This window comes from Siniperca chuatsi, linkage group LG16 (assembly GCF_020085105.1).
Source record: "Siniperca chuatsi isolate FFG_IHB_CAS linkage group LG16, ASM2008510v1, whole genome shotgun sequence".
NCBI lineage: Eukaryota > Metazoa > Chordata > Actinopteri > Centrarchiformes > Sinipercidae > Siniperca > Siniperca chuatsi.
In genome coordinates this window covers 1,469,392-1,484,874 of record NC_058057.1, presented here as the reverse complement: position 1 = coordinate 1,484,874, position 15,483 = coordinate 1,469,392, and the positions used below count along the sequence as shown (strand labels likewise).

Below are 15,483 nucleotides of genomic sequence, written 5' to 3'. Positions count from 1 at the left end.
CAAAAAGGGCTGTAGTTTTAAAAGACTAAGTGCTCGATCCGCCCAGCATGTTCAGTCTCGTCCTATTTATGTCCTCCAATGAAGTCAAGTTGTGCAGCATTATTTGCAATATTGAACATTTTGAAATTATCTGGCCATTCATTTAATAGCAACAAAAGTGTTTCAGAGTGCTGCAATTTTATGTGAAGACATCATTTTGTTATTATAATTTAAATGGATGTTTATTTAATTTATTGCTCAAATACTTAATTTACTTGGATTTTGTGGCGATTACGCTGGCACGCTGATCGGATCAACGATTAACTAGCCATTGATTGTTAACATGTCCAATAATTGTTTAAGGAAATTTCCCAAAATTTATACCCATTAGCCCAAATATTTGCATTCAGCCAACTGTGGAGGCACCGTCCAACTCCTCTGTGAAGAACTGTTTGCTCCTATTGTGTAAATAAGACAAATAAGAATGTGCACGCTAGCATCAACAAATCCAAACAGTAGCTAAAATGATCCTCCCAATTGACTGAATAGAAGCAGAACCTCAGTCTTTGTAAATACAGTGAAACGGGTCTGTACAAGGCCACCACACAGTTCTGGCACAGAGGGGGGGGGGCAGAGAGAGGGCAGGAAACGAGGCTCTGGCATGTTGTTGAGCTCAGTCCTGAGGGACTGCTGTCTGGCTCTGTGAGTGCTGACCTGTCAGAGCCAGGATCGGGCCGGCCATACGAGAAGGGATCAGAAATCATGAATAAATGAGCAGGGGCCTTGGCATTGGCCCCACACTGCTCACAGACACTCAGGATCCAGAGAGGATTAGGTCTGGTCCTCATACAAGAGTCCACTAGACACATCATTTCCCTGACTTTTTATCTTGCACTTCTAATTCAAATTCCCATTCTAAACAGAGCTCCAACGATAATAGTTAATTAATTCATTGTACAAACTATGAAATGTGAAAAAATGTGGCACTCCTAAGGGACCACTACGACTTGCACGGCCGCCTGACCAAAAGAGGCAGCCGAAGGAATTGCTGGGCTACTTTTTGGTAGTCTGACAGAATCTCAAAGGCAACTTACTAGTTTTTTCCAGTATTTTCAAACACAACTGTTGTGGTGAACATATTCAACATAAATTGATACAAGTGTTTGCATTTCAAAATTTGTAACTACCAAATATTTTTTTTTACTTTTTGTGAATGATATTTATATTTAGTTTTCTAAATAAATATAGAAGTAATTACATGAGTAACCAGATCAGGGACTCCACAATTCACTATCTGAAACTGTATGCTTATTTTATTTACTTTTGTAATAATAAAAAAATCTGTTATTTTGTAACTTTTTACTATGATCTACTTAGTTATGTAACTATTTATATGAGGCTTTCTATTTCTGTATGATGTTTTTCTTTGTAGTTTAATCTGTTGTAACTAATTGTTGAACTAAATAAAAAATATTTAAACAACCAACAAACAAAGGGGATCCAAAAAACTATAAATAAATGATAATGAAGGACCATCAATACAATAGAATTTCTATTTATACTTGATAGCTGACTTGACTTTATTAGTTAATCAAATAATCAGTTAATTGACAAATATTTTCAGCATTGGTAAAATAAAAAAAAAATCAGCATGGCCTCTTCTACAACTATACAGTACTGTACTGAATGTGTGGGACCAAATTGGGTTGGTAGAAATGGGTTTCGTTGGTGTTTACTCTAGGAGCCTATCTGCCCTCTACTCTGCAGTTTCTGTCACTTTATCTTTCCTGTACCACAACGTATCTGTAACATAAGGATCCTCTCAAATCAGATTATGCAGGCTGACAAGAAACCCTCTTTGTCTCCTGAAATGAGGTCACACAACTGTGGCAGAAAATATCGTTCAAGAGAAAAGCTTTTGAGATGTCATCTTCTAATCAGAATATGCTTTTCTCATCGGAAATACTGCTATGCTCTGGCTATAAATAGATCATGAGGCTGTGCCTGCTCACTGTGACATTCAGCATAAGCAGCTTATTCCCTGGCTGCAATTGCTATTTATTAAATTTCCAATATCTAGTAAATAACCTGCCGTATTTGTCTCTGTGGGTGGCCCCTGTGGGACTCTGAATGGCCAGGAGGGTACAGAGATATAAAAATAGAGACATTGAGCTGTGTGTCTGAGTCAAAGAAGCCCTACGTCAGCTCTTTGCAATGTGGCCATGAAACATTATTCTAAGCCATCAGATTTACGACTGCTCCAGTTGGCCTTTGTATAATTTTTAATATTTGATTTGCAATGGTGGCCAGAAATTCATTGCCACTGTATGGGAAACGGGTTAGCTAGCAAGCTGCATGGACGTGGGTGTTATTCTACACCAAGCTGAAGTTGAGTCTCGTAGAGCTAACTTGAATGCGATAGCCAGGGCTGCCAACTCTCACACACTGACCATGAGACTCACACAATTGACACTTTTCACACACTGTCATGCCACATGTCCATTTTCTCATGCAGTGCAAAACAGTACTACAAATTTGTCATCATATCCACTTATACATTACATAGGCTTATGGCTCCAAAACTGCTGCAAGTAGTTACAACAACCCTTATACTCCCATATACCTGCCACTCTGTTGCTCTCACTTTCTCTTTTTTAGCAGAAATAATGATTTCATACTCCATACTAATTCCAGTCCTTTGCCGTACTATTGATGTTAAGTCAGCAAAGCTCAAAACTTTCACATTAAAAGCCTACATATAAAGGGAGGGCTACAAGACATTTAATGTGAACATTCTGGATGAAGTGTTGAGCTTTATTCATGGTAGTTTCCTGGTCAATGAAAAAGGCAAGGGGACTCTTTCTGTACTGATGGAAGTAACAGGTAAACTTGGAGGAAGTTTTGAGTTTGCATTCACTGGGGAACAGGAGAAATAAATTAGAAATAAAGGCCTGTCTCTAATATAAGCCTGTCTCAAAGAAAGGACTTGTTATCTCTGCCACTGACGTACATAAAGGCCCCAGCCACTATTTGCGAATTTGCGGTAGTTTTTGTTTTACAAATGTGAAGAGTTTTGTCTGATATAAAGAATAATGCATTGAACCAATTCAGCTATTTAATTATTTTGTCAGTTTGCATATAGTATATTTGTGATATTTATATATATTTTGAAATTGGAAAAATATTCTTATGAGTATTTTGTTAATCAGTTAGCTGGCCCTGTGGCTCAAACTTGCTATTGGGCTGCTTTTGACCCCTCCAACCCTCACCTACTGCCTGCTGTGCATTGTGTGTCACCTCAAAGTTCCCATTAAGCACAGTGCCCACACAAGACTATACATGGCAGTTTAATTATACAGTATGCCCAGAGAGCAACTAGTACTCCTGAGTTGATATTGTACTTAAGTAAACAAATTTGTAATGAATAAAAGTACCAAAAACCTATTGACAAACAGTGCACCCTGGACCTCTGGGAGTTTGGGGTTGGGTAATCCAGCCTCACTCACAAGGGGAGAAACTGATCTGGTGTCTGTGATCAGCTGCATTGTTAATTTTCATTAATGAAAGATAAATAATTGACAACATAGATGCTTCAGCACATCTCAGAGGTGTAGTGTGTGTATCCAAAGCAGAAAATGAGTTTCTAATACAAACATGTTAAACTTAGTATGGGTTAGTACAGTATACAAAATGTGTGAAAAAGCAAGATGTGAAAATAAAGACAGCAAGAGGTAAAAAGCAAGGAGAAGTGGAGGGAGGGTGATGCATGCAGAGAGCAGGAATTGTGGAGGAAGAAGAAAGAGTAAAGTGTTCATTTTTGGCATCGCACAAACAGACCTCCCTCCCTCTTTGTTAGAGGGCCTATGAGAGGGTTACTGTGTCAGCGCTGGTGAGCTGCAGCTGACCTGCTGCCACTCACTGCACCATGGCCCTTGAGCCAATTAGAGGCTCCACTAGCACAATCTTGTTTCCTTTGTCTCCCTCTGCCTCACCTGCATGTTGAGCGCCTGAGCCTGAAAGGGAGGATGCTTTTACTCTCGTTTGTTTGTCTCTCCAGTTCTGTCTACCTTAATTAACTGAATGGAAAGCAGGTAGATTGAATAAAAAGCTGATCCTATTTGCTTTGGCAGAGCAGGCACCTCTTGGGGTCTCTGTTGTTGTGTTGTTCCTGCTTCATAATGAATGGAGCTCTGTCCCGCCACTGCCCAATCAGCCAGCTGATTCCCTGCTCCCTCTCATTATGCACACACAGACTTATTTTATAAAACATGGCACTTGGGTTTCTTAGTATTTTTAGCCACTATTTCTATAAGCTGTCTTTTTAAAATCAGTGTGTCCTGGGAGTACTGGTGAGTGAATATCGACGGCCCTCAGGAGCCAGAGAACCCGCCTTGGAATAATGTTACATCTCTCTAAAGTATTTGACAGCATTGCCCTGTTTTCCACTAACAACATCATAATAATTTTTTATCAGTGACATATACTTACTGTCACGGTGCTAAAGTGTCCAGCCTCCTTTGTTGTTAGACATAATTAATGCCTCCCTCTCCAGAGATTCGTACTACCCAACCAGGCAGGGGAACAGATAACAGCGCTAGCAGTTTTACCACTTTTAACTTATTCATTCTAACTGTTCATGGTCTGCGGCAGGGGAGATAATCAAATTGGATGTCATTCCAAAATGTTAAAGTCACTGAATATTTTACTGTTTTTCAAACCACTAATTATTGTTAATCATTTTTACTTTGCTGTTTTTTTCTTTCTCTCTCAAGCTACTGTCAATGAAAGTCAACACTTTCTGCACAGATATTTCATTTGTTTGTTGAGCTCATTATCCAATGAGCCTCTGAATCAAACTGACTCAGGGAATGTCAGGGAGTCCTCACAAGAGATACATTTAACAAACATTATTTATTAAAAATATAGCTAACTAAAACAATAAACTGTGTACATCAGCAACATCAGTAACAAAAGCAATACATGGTTGTGAGGGTTTTGTGCTGTGGAGGTGTTGTATGGTGCAAAAGGACAAGAACGTGATGCAGGGTAGATGCCAGCTGAAGAAAGCCCATGGGCCAGCTTAGCTATAATTAGAGCCCAGGGGAGGTCAATCAGCTGACAACCATCCACTGTCAGCCAATTGTCTCTTGATGTTTACCATGACAGCCCACTAGACAGTGGGAGGGACATCACTCCTACAAATATTAAAAGCCTTCCAGTGGCTCGTAGAGCATAAACCTTTCCTTTCCTGGTAGACTTTTAATTTGAAACATGCGCAGGAATTGTTGAGTTTTATTGACAATAGCTTAACATCGAATGAAAGAACAGCAGAGTAGATATGCAAGGCACTAATTAGAGAGTTAAAATAATATATCTATTTATAAGAGAAGTGATGAGTATGACAGGACTATGTTGTACTGTAGCTTAACACAGAATCAAAGAAGAGCAAAGTTAAAGGGGGTTGGAATTCATTCGTCGATGACAGCATTGTGTTTAAAGAAGAACCTCAGAGCAGCAGAGTGGCGAGTATGACATCACTCTGTTGTACTGACAGAATGAATGCTGTGGAAATGGTGGTTGTGGTGAACAGGTAATATAAGCTGCTGGCCTTTATTACGGGCCACCCTGTATTTGTTTGTGCTGGCCATGCCACGGGTATTATTTGAGAATCTGCATTACAGAGTAACAGTATTTCAGCTCTCAATTGGCCCTATTTTGTGAGTGAATGTCAGTCACTGGTGTCTTTAATAGTTACACATGATGTGATTTCCTTCAACTGTTGTCTTCAACAAGGAGTGAGACTGTCTTTAATTAGGCCGACATCATGTTTTTCTTATCTCCTTATTTATAGTTGCTCATTACAAACTTGGGTGAAGCAGGCAGACCCTCAGATGTGCTCATGCATTTTAAGAAAGAAAGAACTGCATTATATTTCATGCTGCTAACGGTGTAGTTGTTGCAAAAATGTTTACAGTTTTCCATTTGAAAGCCTGTGATATAACGTGAGCCTAATGACCAAGTGTCATGTAGGAGTGCTAACTCCAAGCCATAGCTTGTTTATAGTAATTTTGCTCACACAGATGCATTGTGTAATTGATCTGCTCACTGCATAGCTGTTGTCGTGAGACAAACCCGGAAAAGAGGACAGAGGAGCGCAGGGGACTGGAACAGCAAAAAAAGGCTTTGAAGTGAAGCTAATGGTGGAGGAGGAAATCAACCTACATACTGTACAGCGCAGCGCAGCGAGGAGCACGTGTGGCTGCTATTCATGGCACGCTGCTGTGTGTGGGCCTGTGTTCTGCAGCTGGTATTCTGACTGTACCACATGAGCACAATAATGTTAAATCCATATTTGTGTTGTGTTGTGATAAGAAGAAGAATATAGTATATTTTTGTTCAGTACTTTTTAGAGCTGTGATCATTTGAGTTCACTACACTATAGGAATTCTCACCGTTAACACTACAAAATAGCAATAGTTGACTGTACAATGAATCTCAGCAAAATACCATAAATTCTCAAATGGTAGTCAGGGCCTTTATTTACCTCAGTGTAGAGACCAGGCTTTTATTTAGAACTGATTTATATGAGACAGATCTTTATTACCCCGTTCCTATGATAATGTAAACTCAAAGCCTCACCATAGTTTATCTGTCGTCATGATAAACTCAGTATAATGTACATTTCCACAGCGCTAAGTGCAACAACAGTCATGTCTTACTCACCACTCCACTGTTCTCACTTTCATTTCCTTTCCTCTAACAGAAATACTGTTTTCAATTACCAAGCCTTTCCACTTCTATTTTGCCATTTTTTGGGCTTGTTGTTAAGTTATCATCAATAACTCAACACTGACTATGCAGATGTTTCGCAATAAAAGTCTGACTTATTACTGTATGGAAATATGAGGAATCATGAAGTGCACATTTTAAAGTACAAATAATACAACAAGGAGTGGAATTCAGGGAATTTTGTTACCTTCATACTCCTAATCATATAAAATGATAAATAAAACAGTTTCACTTGCAGTCCAGTCATTCTCCATGAGACCCTCTTCCTCGTGCGTCTCTGAACGCGGCACTACCTGATTCTAGTAAACACATCCTGACTCGTTTCTGTTGCAGATGTGGTATTTGTTTTTTAATTTTTGTTTGTTTGTTTTGTTATGCGGTATAGCCACATGTTTTCCAGACTTTAAATTGAATTAAAATGACAGCATTTCGCACTCTTATGCATTACTATAAACCCTCTGTTATCAGAATCTTCTCATTCTAGAAAGAGCTAAAGATGCATTTTCAAAAGAAGATTACCAACCACTCACTTCTACTCTGACAGTGTGGTGTGGTGCAAAGGTCCATCTTCACTTACGCACTGACAGCCAGCTTACTGTCTGCTGAAAGTAGGGCCATGCAGTTTGCGTATTTCAAAAAATGGATTTTTTTTGGTTAGATCTTTAGCGTATGCAATTCTGAATTGTGCCTCGTCAGATTTTCATGGATGATGGTTCATATCTATTTTAGTAACTCATATCTGATGCCAATAGGAACTAAAAGCAATGTGTGAGTGACCAAAGAGCTGTCATCTTTTTCTGTACTTTCTGCTCTCGAAAGGGGCTAAAATACTCAATGTATCATTTTATTTGTGCCAAGGATCTCGTTGATGGCATGTGCTACGGGTTTGAGCTATATTTCCAGTTCTCATTTTCCTTGATAGTGCTTTTTCTCAATTACATCATCTTAAATTTATTAACAGTGATTAGAAACAATTAGATGCAGATTCTCAAATGGTGACTGGGGCCCTGTACTTCAATAGAGAGAGAACCAGGCCTTTATTTTGAACAGGCGTATAATAGAAACTGGCCTTTATTCCTAACTCCCTAACTCATCACCTGCTGTCTTGATAAATTCATGCTAATGTATATTTCCACAGATAAGAATTCCAAAACAACAAACAACAGTTATGTCATATTCACTACTTTGTTTTCATTCATTAACAATTTCCACTTACTTCTACCTTGCTGTTATTTTTGGATTTCCTGTTTAGCTACTGTCAGTGAGTGTGTTTACATACGCTCGAGTCTGCCTATTGTGATGTGTTGTGGTAACTAATGTTCCATGGTAAACCCCATATCCCGAATATGAACAAAACCAGCATACTAATTACCATGTAAATGCACTCAATGAAATTCAAAAGTTTGGAAGTGCCGACTTTCATTGATGGCAGTTTAATATTGATTTTTTAGAAACAGCAAAGTGGAAGCGACTGGAAATAATATAAATAAATGAAACTAGCATGTGTTAAAAAGAGAAATAGTAGTGGATATGACGATGGCTCTGTTGTTGTGCTGGTGGAATTAGTATATTATTAGAATGCACAATGTTAAATGAGTTGTTATAGTACCCTCCTCAGTGTTTTTTAGCCAGCCTTTATTAACCTTTATTTGTTCGTGTTGACCACACTATAACTCCGCCATTATTGGAATACTAGGCAGACACAGGGCAGGGTTGGTGTTGTACCTTTGGCTCACATTAGGTGTCCAGCAGCGTTTCATTTGAGCATTTTTGCTGACATATGACTGAGGACGGTCCCAGGGATTAGTCCCTGTCCCCCTCACGCAGTGGCCTGCCATCCAGCCCCAGGCTGGCTGCCAGCCTCCTGGATTGGCCCAGATCAGCACAGTGTGTTGTATTCTGTAAATGAAGGATCAGAGGGGCAGAATTCCAGCCTGTATGTTGATATCTGATATAGTTTAGGTCAGGACGCTTACTGATTCACAGCAGTTGGGAGGTAATTGTGTCCTGTCTTTCATGAAGATGGTTTGCTGTATGATGTGGTATCAGTTTGGATGTTCAAAACTCAATATGACATGCAGTGATGTTGATAGGCTTTCAGTGTAGTGAGTCCCCCGGGACCCACAGGTGGCCATTTGAGTGGGTCCCCAATAAAATGTTTGTTTTTTGACAAACTGGAGTGTTAAACTTGTGTTTCTGTGTGTGTGAGCTTGTTTTACTATATTTGTGGGGTCCAAAAATTGCTTATGTGTGTGTGTTCACAGTAGTTATGATAACATTGTACCCAATTTCTGGGAACACAGTGACGTTACTAAGTAAGTGGAAGCAGTAAGTTGTTCTGTAAATTGTGATGAATGTTTCAATGGATATTTTTGGTCATCATTTTACCTTTCACACTCCTTTTCTCTTATAAATAAGCTTGCCTACAGCCTGTCTGATCCCTGACTGCTCGTGTTTCTTTTCCCCGTGTCACTTCTTTTTAGCGTTGACCCCATGTTCCCACAAAGTTATTAACACCAATGAGATGGCCAAGACTACGAAAATAAAAATGGAAATACCCTTTAAATGTTCCCTCTGGAGTTTTTGAACTCTAGTAACACTGTCGAGCTATTGTTTATCTCGTGCAGGTGCACGAGGACGTACGTGCACGCGGGTGATGCGATGCACAGTCCTGCCAATGATTTCACATGATTCCACTGACCAACAGGTGGCGGTAATTAATCAACATTCGCAGCAATGTGCCAACAAAGGCAGGAAAGAAGACTGCTAGCTAGTAAACATGGATGTAAACAATGCTGGATTTAAAATACTTAAAAAATTGGCTTTGCAGATGTTTTATGTGAAAGGAACTCGACACGTTTGTTAGAGCTCGAGGACAGACACAATGCGTTTTGCCACTTGGGGGCAGCAGAAACAAGTTATGAACACAACATTGATATTTCATCAATCGATCATCATATATAAGTTGATATGCCTTGTTACCAAACAGTTGCTTATTTCCACATCCAGCTGCTACAAAGCAATGTTGTCATTTGATCTCTTTAGCTGCTAAATGCTCCACTATGTTCACCAGCTGGTCTCTAACTGTCTGCCTGTGGTTTGGTGCTGAGCGGGTAGCCTACAGTGGGTTTTTACAGCCTTTTCACTGAAAAACCAAAACAGTAAAGCTGTGGGCCGGACAGCTAAGCAATGAGCTGAAATTCGCTATGAAGCTCCGTAAAGCCGAGGGAGCTGCAGAGTCAGCTGAATCAATGCATATATATAAATATATATACACACACACACACACACACACACACACATATATATATATATATAATACACACACATATGTGTGTACTGGCCAAAGGAGGAGATAGAGGGGAGGCTCCTCACAATGCATGGAGGATCTGCCCAAATCCAGCACCCTGAGACTGTACACTAAGTGGAAAAAGGGAGGCCGAGGACTAATGAGTGCTTTAATTTTCACATTGTTATTTCAAAAATATCAGTTATGGCCGTTTTAACCTTTTGTCATTTTCCTGGCTATTTCGTTACTGTGTTTTGTCCAGTGTTGTTCTGTTTTGCACCTCAGGGCCACCATGCAGACCTGATCATGGGGACGGCTGTGGCTTAGTGGTAGAGTGGGTCGATCCCGGCTTCCCCCAGCCCGCATGTCCAAGTGTCCTTGGGCAAGATACAGAACCCCAAATTGCTCCAGAGACAAAGACTGTGCCTTCGGTGTGTGTGTGAATGATTAGTTAGCTCCTTTGGACTGATGAGCAGTTCTGCCATCAGTGTGTGAATGTGATATATGTGTGTGTGAAGCGCTTTGAGTGGTTGGAAGACTAGAAATGCACAATACAAGTACAATCCATTTACCATCATTTTGCTTTTAACTCCAAACACAAAGTTTTGGATGTGGACTTGACTTGAGACTTGTTTGTCTTGACTTGGAATTTGACTTGACTTGAGACCTGCAAACAATGGCGTTGTCCGACCTCTGTTCTGTATTGATGATCTAGTCAAAATCTCCCAGGACCCAGGTGTGGGTTGTGATCCAGACTTTGAAGAGCAAAGCTGTAGACAGTTTAGTAGGTAACCTGTAAATCTAAATGTGATAGCTGTGGTTTACATGTTGTTCTTTGTGTGCCCTTTTATGAAAAGTACATAAAAAAGTCAAATAAAAACATGTTCTCGCTACCAGCATACATCACAGAAACTATAACTCTGAGCCATCAGTTCAGCTTTTAGGTCTTAGCACAAGAACCTCGTGATCCTTTTACTTCTTCAGTTTTAAATGTAAGTTTGCCCACTGCATTTTCTTTCTCCTGGTTAAAATGAGTCTTGTAACCTCTGCAGGGGCCCGGCTCTCAGGGTGACAAGGGAGGTAAACTGATGTCAGAAGGACACAGAGCACTAATGCAGCCCAATGCATTATACATGGCCCAGCAGGCTTCCATTAGAGGCACGCAAACTGTACCGCCAGGACAAGGAGGTAGGCCTTCTGCTCTAGCACTTCCTGTCTGGTGCTGCGTCTGTACAGCTGGTGGCAGTGGGTGGGTGACACAGTCAGAGGTACGCAGCAAGGTGACACTGTGGACCCCTGACTGGAGCAAGAAGGAGGGACTGCAGCTCGAAAGGCAAAATGTAACCTCTAACATTTTTTTCCTCTTGATGTAGTTATTTATTTATTGCTCACAGATGACATACGGCAGCATATGGCAGCCAGTTTGTGAAGTCCTCATTTCTTAAGCAACTGTGCTTTTCTGAACTGCTCAGGGATTTTGTATTTAATGTTTCAGAATTACCATGAATTCCATGTTGTTACTTGGTATGTAAAGGATGCTTAAAGACTGACTTAACACCAGCCTGAAAAGCAATGTTTTACTGGTTGAAAGGTTCAGCCTGTTTCACCTCTGACCACAGCCAGCAGAGGTGTGCTTTGTTGCACCTGTAACCGCACCCAACAGTGATGTCACGGTGTAGTAGGAAAAAAAACTGGATCAACAAAAACAAGATTTTCAGTTAGTCATGGAAAATGTTTTTTCTCTGCAAAGCTGCATTAATCACTGGTTTTTCCACTTGGGGGCAGAACTCCACAAAATGTGACATATTATGGCCATATTGAAATATGGCTAGCGTGTTAGCAAACTGTTGCCTGTTTACACATTCAGCAGACACAGAGCAACTTAACCTTTTATTTGGAGTTGTTTTTGTCAGCAAGACTAAATCCAACATTCTCTCTCCTTTTAGCTCTGGTTTGGTCTCCAGCAGCTCCTGAGAGACATATCTGGCTCTGTAGCTGCTAAATGCTCCACTATGTTCACCAGCTGGTTGCTAACCTTCTCTGGCAGGTGGCCGGTAAAAACAAAACAATGAGCTAGAAGAGGCTTAAAAGCTCGGGGAACTGCAGAGTTGCAGATAATTCTCTTTGTTTTGTCACTACGAGCGACTCCTTTCATATTACACATAGTGTGATTTGACCCATTGTTTATATAAAGATATAGATTGGTGCAATTAGAATCGTCCAATCAGCGAGCTTAGAAATCTATAGTGGCACTGCTGGCAGAATGACAGTGGAGGTTGAACTTTATAGAACTTGTCAGATAAATTCAACAATGTGACTCGACTCACTTTTAGATTTTTGAACAATTTTGGATTAATTCTGCTAGTGTTTAGATTTATTCAACAAGGTGACGAAACAAACATTTCTAACTGATAACCTTATCCACGAGACTCAGTGTGAAACCCTTTATCCGTAAAAGAAGACTTTCTGATGCAGATTTATGATGACGAGGAAAAACATGTGGAACTAGCTTTCCCCACTTTCATGTTGACCCTCGTGCTAGCTGTGCAAAATTCATCTGTGGACTTGACTGACTTCAACTCAGTGATTTAGACTAGAGACGAGGTTGAACTCGATATGTATTTAACTAAATATTCATTTTACAAAGGATGTCAGAACTGACCTACTTCAGTGGCAGTGTTTTGTCACCTTTTAGCCATTATTAGCACTCAGCACGTGCAGCACGAGTGGGTGAGAGATGTGTGAAGCTACTGCAAACCCTCTGTAATGCTTGTTTTGCTCAAAGACGCGTGTCGCTTTCTGATGCATGTTTAAAGGGAGCATTTATAATTAAGAATTATTTTGGTTAATTTATGTGCTTTGTATATTAAAAGAACAATCATTGATAAGGAGTGGAGACCGATTATTTTCTTAATTGACACTCAAGTTACATCAGATATTAGCATGAATGCAGGAGACAAAGATTTGGGGCAACAGTACATCTTAGTGTGATACATCCACTGTAAATTGTTCCTTGTCTTTATATTTTGTCATTTTCCTGCTTGGATTTAAGTAAATAAATAAAAAATATATATATATACACTGACTTTTGAATGACTCCTGAATATCTCCTGAATGTATGTATGCCCATTCCAGCCAGGAAGAAAAGAAAAATTAAATGTTAGGAATAACAACAATAAATAAAAACACTTACAGCAAGCCAAAATTAGAAAATACCAAGTCCACAGTTTGAGTATCTCATTATTGGAAAGTCAAACTATTGACTTACTTTCTCTATTTTAGAAAGTCAACTTGTCTCATAATTTTGACTTAAAAACAAAAACATTGTACTCACTATTTCATGATTTGCATTTATCTCATAACTGTGATGTAGTACCTCATAATTTGAATTTAGTTTCCTAGACTTAGTTTTGGTATTTCATCCTGTAATTGTTGATTTATTATTTCTAATCTCTATAGTTTTGACTGAGAAAGTAAAAAATTAAGTCGCATGGACATTTTGAGTCCTTCATTTTCATCCTTTTTTTCTTTTCGTGGAATAAATTGGGTTCCATATGATTTTGCTTTTAACACAAAGGTTGTCTTCATGTTGTCGGCCGTTCTCTTTTTCAAATCTACTGGCTTGGTCTTCTGTTGTGTTCCATTTTATTGTATTAACTTCACTGTGGAACAAAGGAGGAACACAAATATCCAGCATAGTTTTAGAAGCAGATTATCATATCAGATTGTGGTATTTTCCAACTGACTGCAATGAAATTAGTTCTCACTGATTAAATCTCACTGCATTAAAGTCATCCCAGCACTCTGTGAGGAAAAAGCAACCTAATGAATTACTGTGTCATATATTCCGTGGCTATGTTGATTACAAATTACTTAAGTGCTCCTAAAGACATGCAGCATGTTTTATTAACCCATTTGTGCCCACGACTGAAATTTAGAATTTTGGTGGAAGTGTTCTCTCTCTAAACACAAATTTAGAGTTTTACAGTTTTTCTTGTCATACTATATTTAGTCTTTGGGCACATGGGACTACTGTTGTTGACTAATGTTAGAAAATGCCTAGAACAAGCAATAACAATTTTGGGATTTTTATTATTTTCAGTACACACGTGAGGGGCTCCTATCTATATATTCCACATGAATAAAAGTTGCACAGAACTATTATTAGTCATACAGCAGATGAAAACATTTGCACGAGGAGCCAAGTGAAAGAAGTAAAGATAGCGTTTACTGAAACAGATGATGTGAGTGTGTGAGTCTTTGGCGCTCAGACTCTGCGGGGAGATTTCGGTGATGGAGGCGTCTGCCCTGAGCAGCGGCAGAATAAATCCCCCCATGGAGTCCAGACACTGGTGGTGGTGGCTGATGGCTCTGCTGAGGCTGGTGGCTGAACAGGTTGATGGAATGATGAGCTGATGGATCTGCGAAGACTGGGCGGAGATCAGGAGGAGGAGGGGTGCGCAACAGTTGCGTTAACGTACTGAAGGCAGAGAGAGAATCATATTTAAACTGATGCTAGTAGGATGATAGGTTAACAATGAAGGTGTGTCACAGTGCTATTGGATGGATGAGATCAGCTGGTGGAACAGCTGATCAGCCCCGGATAATGACAGCAGGAAGTATGAGTGAGCATGCATGAGAGGAGTGAATGGCAGGATGGTATGAGAATTAACTATGCCAAGCATGCAGAAGTACAGTCTCTCAAATAAATATAGGAACCTCTCTCTCTCTCTCTCTCTCTCTGACACACACACACACACACACACACACACACACACACACACACACACACACGCACGCACGCACGCATACACAATGAAGAGAAACTTGCATAAACCAATAGGGGCACCGAGAAACTGTATTTGCAAATCTCCATGTTTTAATAGTCAATGTCAAAATAATTTTAAGGCGTATACAAATATACAAATATGATGCATAAATTAAATCACAAACTTCATTTAAAATGCATTGCATTACTGAGTGGGATAATATGGGTGGAGTGCTTAAGCCATTCTGTGACTTCAACGGTCCCTTACTTGTTATGGACGGTTTTGAAACATTTAATATGAAGTGGGACTCTGCATTTTCAGCAGGAGACCATTGCTCGCTTGCGGCAGTGAGCACAGGCCTTCAGTCGGACTTCAGGCTCAGGGCAGTGACCTCTCTCATACTGCACTGATTCTGGCGCCTGACGGCTCCTTCGGCACGGACGTCTACCTGTGGGCCTGGGCACGTCAGCTGGACGGGTGTGTACTTGTGCATGTACACCCTCACCACTTCTCTCAGGAATGTTAGTTGATCCAGTGGTCATCCTGGGCTCTTATGTGAATTACGCTGAAGGGCCATGCATTTTGCATTGCAGCGTCAAGCATGAACAAAGTTCATGAACTCCAATCCAATCGACCCCTCCCATGTTCTGGTTGTAG

General features: G+C 40.1%; 1 protein-coding gene across 6 annotated transcripts in view; it reads left to right on the top strand.

Moving 5' to 3' along the window:
- The window catches only part of lrfn2b (leucine rich repeat and fibronectin type III domain containing 2b), a 164,270-nt gene that overhangs the window by 7,534 nt on the left and 141,253 nt on the right, over window positions 1-15,483 (top strand). Inside the window, exon 2 of one of the 6 annotated variants that reach the window (XM_044169717.1) lies at window positions 11,110-11,245. The exons of 4 other annotated variants lie outside the window; for them this stretch is intronic. The gene's annotated coding sequence lies outside the window, so the exon portion shown is untranslated. Of the gene's footprint in view, window positions 1-10,534; window positions 11,246-15,483 lie in introns of those variants that run through there. One more of the 6 variants, XM_044169715.1, reaches the window with a different exon arrangement.